The sequence below is a fragment of the Gossypium hirsutum genome, chromosome A03 (genome assembly GCF_007990345.1).
Source record: "Gossypium hirsutum isolate 1008001.06 chromosome A03, Gossypium_hirsutum_v2.1, whole genome shotgun sequence".
NCBI lineage: Eukaryota > Viridiplantae > Streptophyta > Magnoliopsida > Malvales > Malvaceae > Gossypium > Gossypium hirsutum.
Genome location: NC_053426.1, coordinates 91635084 through 91648234, shown reverse-complemented (window position 1 = coordinate 91648234; position 13151 = coordinate 91635084). Strand labels below are relative to the sequence as shown.

The following is a 13151-nucleotide window of genomic DNA, read 5'->3' as shown; positions in this document are numbered from 1 at the left end:
TTGTTACAACAAGCCTTTTGGAGAGCCCAACCCACGAGGCCAGTCTTTTCAGATAACATGGAGAAAGAACCCATCAGCTCTAGAAGACTGCGCTTATAAACGTTAAAAGAAAGGGAGGAGGGATAAATGATCTCCTTCAATTCTGGGGACAACTCCTTGTCCTATTTCTATTGGACAATAAGAGAGAGAAGGGATACTAACATGTGTTGATATGCTTCCACCAAGAGAAGTAGGTTTGGACTTCTCTTGAAGAGGAAGTGTAATAAAAGGTGCCAATTAGGAAAGTGTAGGGAGCTCAGTGGTGAGTGTCGAAATCCGCGAGAAAGGGAAGCTGAAGTGGTAGCAGAAAGGTCCATAGTATTGGCAGACTCAATAACAGGATTGGTAGGGACTGAAGGAAGGAACAAAGGGCATGTTGTAGAACCGGATGCTGGGAATATTGTCATAGGCACTAGAGGAGGAGCAAGGGATTCACCCTATGGAAGGATGGGTTACTGGCCAAGTTTGTGGTTGGACGACCTATTGCCACTGCCTTCCCCAGTACTAGAGGACCCTCTTTCGAGTGTCGACCTCTGCGGTTACTACTACGAACGCGTACTCCCAAAGTAACTGGATCCATGGCTTATTGCACACTCTCAAACAAATCCTCTATATCTATGACTCCGAGTTAGGGCAAAGGTGCCAAGGGCAAGAGATAAGTAAGACTTGTATGAGGAACAACAAGGTCAACAATGTTTTCAACTAAGTCTCTACCAGATGAGTCACCCAGGAACCCCGGAGTTGAGGAAAGCTAGTGGCAAGAAGGATTATTATAGATGGTGTAGAAGAAATACACAGACTTCCTTAATTTTCCAACAAGTGCCCAAGTTAACTCACCATCAGCCCCAAATGGCCATGCCTCTTTAGTGGACTGAACCATTCTGGGATTCACGCCAAGATAACGATCTGAGGCTCACCAACCATTTTGGCTCCTCTTCCAAACAATATTGGAAGATATTTCTAACAGTAAGGAGATTTTAACTCTAAAGTCTACCCCAGATTCAATTTTTCAACTTGTGCTACTGCCATTTCTATGTCTAGGGGTTGGGATTGGCGGCAAGTAGAATTTGCAAGAATGAACCACTTTGTGGGAAAATCAAAACCGCTGGAAAGATTATTTTTCACTAAAATAAATTTATTGCAGTCCGGATGAAGTTTTGGGGCCTAGTCCTTGAGAATGGGTTCACGGCCCTAACGAACACTAAAGTAGACTATTCTAGTTGGAGGCCCCTCAGTTAGGACCTTCAATCAGTAGAAGCCTTGAAAGATGCTAAGCAAGGGTGGCTTATCCTGACTATTGCAGTATAAGAAGTACACTACCAAAGTCCACCAGGACAAACTAGTTAGATGCTTTGGTGCAATTTCGTACTCCTGGAGTACTGCACAAAAAAATAGATGTAGGACAAGGTGGAAGCCAGCCTCTAGCGTGTAGAGGGGTAGTATGAAGCACTCGTTGGAATCAATTGGACGTCTCTCACTCGTAACAGTCTCAATTTGATAAATGAAGTTAGGCAACCAGATACCTTAAGCTACCAAGTAATGTACCATCTCCACAGGAATGGTCAAGCAACTGTACAATGGCATTATTTTGGAAGTATTAGTCCTTTGGGGCTATGGATCATTTTTGTTTGTAGAGGCAATACTCCTTTGGTGACCCCTCTGAACTTAGGGACCGGAGCTCTTGGCCTCTCCTCCTAACGCTGGTGCAACCCTAGACATAATGATATAATATGTAATGAAAGAAAAGAAAAATGAAAGATTACTTGGGAAAACTAAGAAGTGATCACAAAGGACGAGTAACTCCTATGAAGGAAACAAGCAATGAAAGAAGGGAGAGGAAGAAAGGAGATTAGGATTTATAGGGAAACTCAAACGACGAGAGATTTGGGGGAGGGAAAGTTGATTCAGATGAAAGGATTTCACCTCCCTTTTGTCTCGATTTAAATAACCAAACATTTAAGAGAAGCTTAGATTCAAAAAGGTAACCAACTGTTCACATCCCCAACCTGTTTTTTACACCTGTTGATTAGGGGAAAGGTTTTTCATAAACCCATGTAATCAAAATAGCGGGAAAACCCACCAGAATGAGATGCCCGTCAAGTATATGTCAAAATTAGTGTACATTAATATAGGCTCAGTAAATAAACTTTTGCTCTAGAGACATTTGGCATTAGGAGTAAGCCAGAGGCTCCACTAGGATGATAATAGGGTTAACCTTAAATTCGTTAACTGCTACAAATGGAAGTTGAGTGGACTCGCTTTTTAAGTGGGATGATTTAAGGGAAAAGTTGAGATAGTGGTCAGTGCAAAAGCAACAGGGAAGTATAGTGGCGACCTCCTTTGAGTTGGGTAAGGAATAAATATGCCTGGAGCTCACTTTTAGAGCTTTTCACAAGAAAAAATTTCAGGGATGAAATTTTCTTTAAGGGTGAGAGAGTTGTAACACCTAGTAATCATTATTGACCAAAAATTAAAGGAAATTTAGGATTAAATTGAATGGATCGGTGAAGCGTCAGGCTTCTTAGGGAAATCCAAAATTTTGAGTGGTTGAATTACGATTAGTTGGGTTTTAATTCTAGTTTGATTAGGATGGAACTGATTGGATCCATAGTGGGAGACCAAATGATTAGCAATGATAGGCAAAAATAGACTAGAAAACTGTTCAACCTTATATATATATTGGGTAGAGATGAGAGAATTCTCCAAAATTTTGCTAGTAATCTCTTTCTCATTTGCAATGTCTTATTCGATTGCTCTGAAAAAGAAGAGGATCAAGAGAGCTCTACATGGAGCAGAATTTGTGAGAATTGAAGTCTAAAAGTAGAGGAATCGAGGAACTAGTAAGCTTTTTAACTTTCTTTGCTCGAAAGTCTGAGAAAAGAATGAGGGCCATAACTTTTAATAGGTTTCTATAAACTAGGTTCTGGGTTTAAGGTTTAATACCTTTGAATTAATTGATAAATGATTATTATGTTTAGCTGTCAAGACAAAGGAGGCTCTAGGTTGGACAAAAGGAAGCAAGGTGACCTTCTGCACTTCGTCTTGAGTGGTTGATAAAATCGAGTTCTTAAATGATTTATGTTGTAACTATTTTGGGTTATTTAAGTTTGTTGATGAGTGCAAAAAAAAAAAACTGGGCATGCTATGAATGTATATTCTTATGCAAGTATGTGAGTATTTTTATGTATGATAATTGAATGTTAAATGGATATTGCATAGTGTGGAATATGTGGTGTACTTTGTGTCATGTATCAAGTATCTAAATTGTATGAAAGATATGAGTGAGGTAGATGAAGTTAGGAATATTGTGCAGTATGGAGGAATGGGTGGATGGATAAGGAATTGGAATTTCAATTAGATATCCTAGTTCAGTATTGCTGGGTGCAAACCGTGATGTGTAAAGCTCCGGGCCTTGCAGAGGGGACACTATAGTGTTCAAGTATCAAGGTTAGAAGTGAGGAGGAATGGATAGACTATAATAGGGATACAAGGGAGTCTGGCTATCTGTGGAATGAAATTGGGATGAAGGTTATCACTGGTCCTTTGAGGCGACACCATGATGACAGTAAACAGGCTTTATGGAGCGACACCTTAAAAGAGGTTTAGAGACTCTCGCAGTCAGTAAAAATGGGATAGTCCGCTAAGAAATTAAACATAGGGTTACAAGTGTAAGACCTTATCTTTATTAAAGCAACCAATGGAGTCCATCAAGACAGTAAACATGGGGTTATGTAGGTAAGACCATGGCTTGGCTATGACACTGGATAAATGATCGCCTGAGTAGTGAACCAAGAAACTGACAGGGTAAAGAAAGGAATAACATTGTATGACTCACACAAAGGGTAGTATGATTGAATGAATACAATGCATCTGGGATCGTGGGTAAGCGACATAGTCAAGAATTTTCCAAATTGTTACGGGATAAAAAAATAATTGAGGAACTAGGAAGGGAAAACTACAAAGTTATAAAATGTCCTCTAGGAGGAGCCTATAGAGTTCGGCTAATAAACTTGAATTGAGGTAAGAATGAAATGCTCAAGTGAAAGCTAAATCTAAGTATCAGTGGGTAGAAAAGGGAAGTCAAAGATGGGTAAGTCCATTGAGGTTCACTCAGAGATAGTAATCGCTTGAATGGTCAGGCTAGTAAAGTCTATCAGGAATTTCCAAATAAAAGAATGTTTGACCAAGATTAGGCAACATTGGATAGACCATGTGAGGCATCCAGAAAAAGAAGTCCACCAATGACTACCTTGGGCGAACTGTCTGTTGGAAAGTATTGGATGGACAGACAATAATAAGGATCTAAATTTAAGGGAGCATAAATGGAGAACATCTAGTGGAAGGCCACGAGCTCCACATGCAAGTGTAGGAATAACGGTAAGAATTAAAATTGTTAAGGTAAAAAGGGAACCAGATTGAGGTAGATATAGTTTAGTACTATAATGAGCCATTATCGAAGGGACATACTTATGACTAAGTCTAGAAGAAAGTTCGCCAGTGGTGAGCTACAAAACTAGACCAAGCATCAACCACATTGGTGAAAATCTATGGAAGGCCACAGAGAACAGGGAGTTGGAAATCTCTACTTTATAAATTTTATCTCATAAAGACTTAAAATTAATAATGTTACATTGCTTCATAGAAGCTCACTAAGTTCATCTAAACTTACGACTTTAATGTCGTGGTTGCAGGATCAAAGTATCATAGTCGCTGAGGGAGAGGACCAAACTAGACACCACCATGTTTGTGTGAAGGCTGTGATAACTGTGCCATGAGTATAACGCGGCATTCCTAGAGGCTACGTCTCAAGGATTAAAATTTAGATGTAACAGTGTTAGAAGCTTAAGTCAAAATTATACATACTGCTAGTTTTTAGCTAATGTAGTGAATTTGTAATTATGGTAAAGTTCGAATGATGAAGATTATAATTGAAGTTAGATCTTGTAATTTGGTAGATTCAAATTTTTAACCCAATCAGTCTAGAAGTCTTGATTAAGTTATTCGCGTTGCTTGTGACATTCAGTAACTGGACCTGTGGATCGAGTCAGGTATAAGGTGTTATAGTTTTTGCACACAAAGCAAAATGAACAAGCAAATATTGGCTCACTGATTACTGGAACTACTAAAATATATAGACTTTTTCAACACCTTTTGAGCATCAATTCATGTAGTTTCTAGGTATTTTCTATTGAATTTTATACTTTTATTATAAAATAATTAACTTAAGCTTAGTTTATAAAGTGTTTTTAATTTTAATTATTTTTATAATAATTTTGCATAAATTAGGGTATTTTTGGCAGTTTTACACAAATGGTGAAAAATCAGCTTGACAACCACCTTGAAAGAATTAATCCATGAGGCACCGTGGGAGCTCAAGAGGATGAACTAACAACCATGGAGTATTTAAATTTAAGTTTTTTGACTTCCTCAAATCAATTGGTCCTATTTATTTTTTATCAGGAAAAGTGGACAGCCTGAAGTAGGGAAATGAGACCTGAATTGAACAATTGAAGAGGAAAGATGGACAAACCCAAGAGAGCAACCCAAATCATCCCATTTTGTTGACCCAATTAGATAAATTTAGCTGATTTTAACACTTGCAAATCAACCCTTGAGCTTTTCATAAATGTTGTTCAAACCCCTCCCTTTTTCATGCATTCTATTTTTAGCCACAAGCTAAAAATAACAAATTCAACTCAACTAATCCTTCCATTTAGCATGTTCAACCATGGGAAGGGGGATTGGTTGCTATATTTAGCTAATTTAAGCTATCATCTCTCACTATAAAAGCCCCCTTCACTCCTTCATTCAACACACAATTCATTTATCCACACATCTCTTCACTCATCTCTCTCTTTCGCTATCTTTGCCTTCCCAATTTTCTTTCTTCCCTTGTTGATTTCCCCTTTTGAAACAAAGCTAGCATGCCCCATGAAGAAGAAGCAATCAAGTGTTCGTGAAGGCCTTGGATCAACAGAATGAGTAGAGAAGAGAGGAAAGTACTAGTTTGGCTTCAAAATATCACCGAGATTTGTTTTTCTAGTTCCCTTCTCTTAATCTTTTTCAGTTTATGTTATGATCATGATTATGAATAATTTTTGTGTTGATGTTCTTGATTAAAATGACTTAAATTTCATTCATGTTAGATTAATTGTATTTTGTCCACTTACTTTATTAAAATCATGTTTATGTTGTTATAGGCATTGGTAGTTTGTTCAATTAAAGAAAATCATGCCTATGTTATCCTTGTATTTTAAGTGTAAGGTAACAAAATAATTAATTATTAATCGGATTGACATTATAACTAATTGACACAATATTTAATTAGTGCATGTTTAATCTTTTAAGGTAGTTTAGGGTTAAATTAGCGGTGATATTAAATAATATTTTACCATTGCATAACTTGTAAGATTATTGTGATTCAATTGTTTAAATATATAAATATATTGTGACATCACTTTATCTTATACTTGCTTATTAAAATTGATTAATTGTTTGAATTGAAATAAAATATGTTTAAGAGATTAATTGATTTAGTGAGTATGTGCATTAGTTAACAAAAGGCCAAGTTGCCATGAGATTATTCGTAACAATATAATGATATTTTTAATAATTCTAAGTTAAGGAATAAAATTAATCTAACACACTTATGTCATATTGATTAAACACTTATTTAGAAATCATACATTATAATTTTACTTTTTATTTTAATTAAATATTTAGTTAATTTTTATTTTTTAGATCATCTCTTACAAATCAACATATTTTTCCTCACCAATTTGTTAAAATTTTGCATTTCATAAATATTTTCTTGCACAGTCCCTGTGGGTACGATAATTCAATATTCTTGTCATTTTGTTACTTGATATGATTGTGTACACTTGCACATTTCCGTTGTTCCAAGTTTTTGGTGTAACACCCTATACTTTGCCTAGTCGCCAATCCCAAATACCAAGATGCCACACCATCATCTCATGTCATACACAACAAGTAAAAGCTCATTCTAGATGATACGTCTTCCATATCATCAATTGTGTAGGTTTTAAGTCAATCTTACTCTTTAACATCATTGTTGCATGCTGAACATACATTAGATATTCTTGTAATAATAATTAAACATGTATAAGGTCCATTTAGCAAAATCATGCTGAACATACATCAAATATTCTTGTAATAATAATTAAACATGTATAAGGTCCACTCAGCAAAATCTCAAAACTGACCATGTAGGTATCATTATTGAAGGTGAGGTATCGATAATTCTCTTAAGTGGTACCAAAACTGCTTACTATTTCTCGCTTAAAAACCCAAACCTTATTGATATTTCTACCCCGAGTATCAATACTCGTGATAAGGTATCGATACTAAGTTACGTTACTGCCTCCCTGCACATTTCAAAATCACAGAGGTATCATTTTTACAACACAAAGATCGATACCTTTGCTCCAGACCAGAAAATACAACATACATGAGCATAAAAATCATTCCAACATGCACCAATCTATCATGCTAACATATTGTCACCAAATAAACATCAAAACGACTATAATACCTGTCTTAAACATCAAAAGTAAGTCCAAGCTACAATCAACATGATACAAAACATATCTTATAAAATTAAGAGCATATAGCCTATGGAAGCATCCAAAACATCATGAAAAGTATTAGTAAAAGCCTACCATATTGCCTTATTCTCAAAATATAAACAATTAACAATAACACCTACGAAATAATGGAAAAGGACTTGCTTGGATCACCCTTCGAAATCACACTGCTCACATCGACACACTACTAATCTACAATGGTTTAGGAAGGGAATGAGTGAGCTTAACAAGATCAGTGAATGCATAGAACAACTACCATGCAAACAATTCATTAAGCATCAATGAAACAACCATATAGCACAACCTCAACAGTTCCAACTCTAGTGTCATAATATACTTACTAGTGCATTGTTACTAGTTCATTACATGGTAATCATATTCACTTTTAAGCATATATCATATTAAGCATATATCATATTAAGCATATAATCACATAAAATTTAAGCATATGTCAGAATACTCATATAATCACATAACATTTAAGTATATATCACAATACTCATATAATCACATAACATTCAAGCATTTATCACAATACTCATATAATCACATAACATTCAAGCATATATCACAATACTCATATAATCACATAATATTTTAAGCATATATCAAAATACTCAAAAACATGTTTACAGATAAATTGACACTTGAGCTATGAAACATAAAAGTGATCTCTATCATAACTCATCAGATACACAGATATCCAACACACCACATAGACTCATAGAGTCAAACATGTCCCAAAAGTGAAGCATAAAGCTGATACTCTCCTTATTTCCCCTCACATGTCTCATTGAATGGAGCTTTTCTCACATTCCTTTATCCCTCCAACATGTCCCAGGGTCTCAATGCCCAAATCATATAACATATAAATGAGTACTCACAATCCTATGGCATGCCAACTATATCCAAAGGTCTCAAGAATCACAATCTCAAGATATCTGTTGTTAAACACACATATATTTCTTATCGATTTTCCACTCACTATCATTGTATATTTGCACCATAAGCACATTATTACCACTGTCACTTAGCATGTTTGACATGCCTACATATACACTTTCACAATAGTAATAAAGAACACATATCACATGTAACAGCATATCATCTCTATACACATTTCCACTATAACACAAGCACACATCTCACAAGTTAAGCATGAGTACGAGAAAGCTTACACTCACAATTTAGAGTAGGGGTTTAGGCTACAACTAAATTTCCAAATAACGCATTGCATCATGTCCACAAGCAATTATTCCAAACACTCACCAATACACTTTCGCTGAAAAGTCGAAAGCTCAAACTAGCCTTTCCTAACTTGTAGATAGTCCTAGCGAATCTTAAGCTTCAACACAACAAATTCACACAACAATACTCAAATATTAGCCAAGAACTCACCACATGCAATAAAAAACATAAGCCTAAACTAAGTTTTCATGTAACCGAAACCTTTAAGATGACAAACTTTAAATTCAAATATCTCGGTCTATACTGTCTTTTCACCTAAAACCAAATCCATTCATCTTACAATTCACCTACGACTAATTATCATCCTTTAAACTACAATAATATACTTAATTCATGGTATTGCCTTTTTCAACATGTTTTATGGCTTTTTTTATCTGAAAATTTATTAAAACTGAAGAAATCTTTATCGAAACTTCAAAACAAGTTTCGAAACCTCTTAATCATGTCAAAACTAATTTAAAAACACTTTGAAACTACATTTTTACTCAAAATTGTAAAATTTACCATTAATGAGCCAAATTTTATTTTATTCAAAAAATGTGATTTAATGGCTAAAAACTTAGTTTTAAAGACTAAATAACAGTTAAAACTATTTTGGAGTTGAATCGTTACCTTAGGCAATCAAGAGATTGAAAATGGAGAAATCAATAGTGATTTTGGGTGTTTTAAGGCTTGAATGTTGATGGAAATCAAGAGATTATAGTTTAGAAATAAAAAATCAATTGGAAGAGCAAGAGGAAACAAGGGACAGCATACACAAGCTTTGGATAGAAAATTATCGTGAATATGAAACTATAAATGAGGGTTTTAGTTTGAATTTAAAAATCTGGTCTAATTGCCTATTAAAAATTCTAGGTTTTAACTCTTTTAAAAATCAGTTGTATTTTCAAAATTAAAGGTATTTAAAAATTATTTTCAGAAATTGATTTAATTTTCTAAAAATCATGGTAAAAAACATTATCGATAATACCCCTAAAACTCCTAGGCCCTATTTTGGGGTGTTACATTTGGCGTCATTGTTGGGGACTGTTTTGAAAGACATTATTTGTGAAATTGTTAATTTTGCATTTTCGTTTATTGTTTTTGTTTAATTTTAATTTAATTATTTTTCTGTGATTGTTTCAAGTGTTTATGAGTATCGATCGAATTATCGACTTACTCCTTATAGATTCTAAAATAGAATGAACTTTCAGACAAAGAAGAAGACAAGTAGCTCAAAAAAGGACCGAAGAGATGAACTTCAAAAACCTATCCTTATTGCTGATGATAGGGATAGAGCTCTAAGACAATATGTTGTGCCATTGTTTCATGAGCTTAATCTAGGTATTATGAGACTCAAAATCAAGGCACAACAATTTGAGCTGAAGTTGGTCATGTTCCATATGCTTTAGACAGTGGGCCAATTCAGTGGAATGCCTGCTAAAGATCCTCACATTCACCTTATACTGTTTATGGAGGTGAGTGATTTCTTCAAGGTAGCCAAAGTACCTGAAGATGCACTAATATTAAAGTTGTTTCCATTTTCACTAAGGGACAAAGCTCGAGCTTGGTCGAACTCATTGCCACCAGATTCCATTACCACATGGAAGGAGTTAGCAGAATGCTTCCTTATGAAATATTTCCCACCTAACAAGAATGCAAAGTTGCAGAATGAGATCACTACCTTCCAAAAAATGGATGATGAGTCCTTGTATGAAGCGTGGGAAAGATTTAAAGAACTATTATGAAAATACCCTCATTATGGAATCCCGCATTGCATCTAATTAGAGGCATTCTACAATGGTCTCAATGCTCACACGAGGATGGTAGTAGATGCTTCTACTAATGATGCTCTCCTTTCTAGGTCTTATAATGAGGCTAATGAAATTATTGAGAGAATTACCGGTAATAACTACCAGTGGCTAACCAATTAAGCGGCTTCAAGAAGACCGGTCGCAGGAGTACATGAAGTGGATGCCCTCACTTCACTTGCAACTCAGGTATTTTTGATATCCTCAATGCTTGAAAAAATTACTACAAATGGGTTTAATAATGTTGCAGCTCAGCCACCCAATCAATTCAAGAATATTGCCTGTGTGTATTGTGGGGAAGGGCACTTCTTCAAAGATTTCCCATAAAACCCAGAACCTATTTATTACATGGGTAACCAGAACCAGAACCCAAACCAAGGTAGGCAAGGACTACAATCCAATTTTTATAACCCATCTTAGAGAAACCACACAAATTTTTCTTGGAGTAACTAAGGGGCTAGACCTAGTCACACTTACGCACAACCTAGATCAACCCAGCCACATGGATTTAGCCAACAAATTTAGAAATCAACTCAAGTTGAACCTTTCAATTGCTTAGAAAACCTTTTAAAGGCATACATAGCAAAAAATGATGCCTTAATCCAAAGCCAAACAACCACATTGAAAAACCTGTAGAACCAAATAGGCCAGCTTGTAGTTGAACTTAGAAACCGACCACAAGGCACTTTGCCTAGTGATATAGAGAAGCTAAGAAATTCGAGGAAGGAACATTATAATGCATTGAATTTATAGAGTGGAAAGACAGTAGAGCCTAACACCGTCGAAGTTGAAAATGAGCCAAGTGAAGCTTGATATAAAGTGGAAGTTCAACCAAGTGTTAAAAATTCAACTTCACTAGAACTAGAATCTGTAAAACCTAATAAGCTAACATCTAAACCAGTCAATTCTAATAAACTAACATCTTTGTTAGATGCAAAAATGCCACAATAGACAAATTATACAATGCAAATAAAGAATCCTCCACAACCTTACCCTCAAAAACTTCTGAAGCAGAAATAGGAAGTCCAGTTTAAGAAGTTCCTAGACGTTCTCAAGCAACTTCACATCAACATCCTATTGGTAGAAGCTCTTGAGTAGATACCAAACTATGTCAGATTTTTTAAGGATATCCTGTTAACCACTTCCGAACATACTAACGTCCAAAGTGTGAATACTACAATAAAATGGAGAATTATAAGGCGGTATCCGCAAGTATATGAGTCAAGTTGTAATATAGATTTTTCAACGGAATAAGTGAATACTCCAAGGAACGTACCCAAGGGAGGCAACTACTAAATCAATCTTAACCTAAACACTTAAAGACCTAACTAATACTTTTAAATTAGTTATAGTACGATAGTAAAATAAGAGATATTTTTAGGGTTTTTAAATTAATAAAATAAAATAACATAAAAGAATTAAAATTGCAAGAGATAGAGAGAAATAAAGTGAATCAAATCTAAAGATAGGTGATTAGCTCACTTCATCAATCTCAATCAACTATCGTCTCGGGTTCTTCGTCAAGCAACTAGTTTCTACCTTATCAAGATATTCTAATCTTCTACTAACATAACGAGTTAGCAAGAACTACTTATATTCTAACCTCACTATCCAGACTGGTTTGGGGTTAAGGTGTTCATGAATGGGAAATACCAATTTTTGGTTAATTCCCACCTTGATGTTCCCAGGGTTGTCAGGCCTAGGGTTTGTTTCAAGTTCTTCCTTTCCCAAACAATTAATCCATTGAATAACCTTACAAGACAATTAAAAGATCAAGCTTCCACTTCCTAATCCCCTATAGAAGGATTAGTTTCTCATGGCTTTCATAAACAACATGAAGTAGATGAACAATTAATCATAATGAATGAATAGTAGAGAGTTTAAGAAAAGCCCGATCGATATTAATAATGAATGTGAATCCATAAGTGTTGATCTCCTTTACAACTTAGATCTCTTGAAAGAAAATAAAGAACAAAAAAAACTCTAAAAACCGAAGAAAATGAAATTAAATCTAAAGAGAGAATCTCAACTAATCGAATAATGTCTATAATGTGTGCCAAAGGAGCTTATTTATAGTCTTCAGGTAGCCATCATCCTTAACCCTAGGTTAGCTGACGTTCTCGAGCTTTAAGTTTGATTGTGTAGACCAAAATGCCCCTACTTAATGTTTTATTCTCGTCACAGAGTCGATGTCGTGACATACTAGGACCTATGTCACGACATAACAACCATTCTACTCTGTAACTATCTTGAAGAGTATGTCGCGACACCCTTAGGCTATGTTGCGACATTGAAGGCAATTTTTTACTTTCTTCATTCCGCTTTTTATGTTGCAACATCGGGTCCCCCATGTTGCAAAATTGCTTCCAGGATTGGCCCAAAATGCCTTCTAACGGTCTCCTACACATTGATCAGCTGTAGATGGCACAACAATAATGTGCAAGCATATTGTAACAACCCATTTTTAATG

The 13151-nt window shown here is 35.4% G+C and overlaps 1 non-coding gene across 1 annotated transcript; it reads right to left on the bottom strand.

Annotated features, from left to right (window-relative positions):
• Positions 1 to 10532: 10532 nt before the first annotated feature.
• LOC121225742 (small nucleolar RNA R71) lies at positions 10533 to 10638 on the bottom strand. Its single transcript, XR_005923614.1, has one exon. It is a non-coding gene; the product is annotated as a small nucleolar RNA R71 (small nucleolar RNA).
• Between the last annotated feature and the right edge of the window lie 2513 nt (positions 10639 to 13151).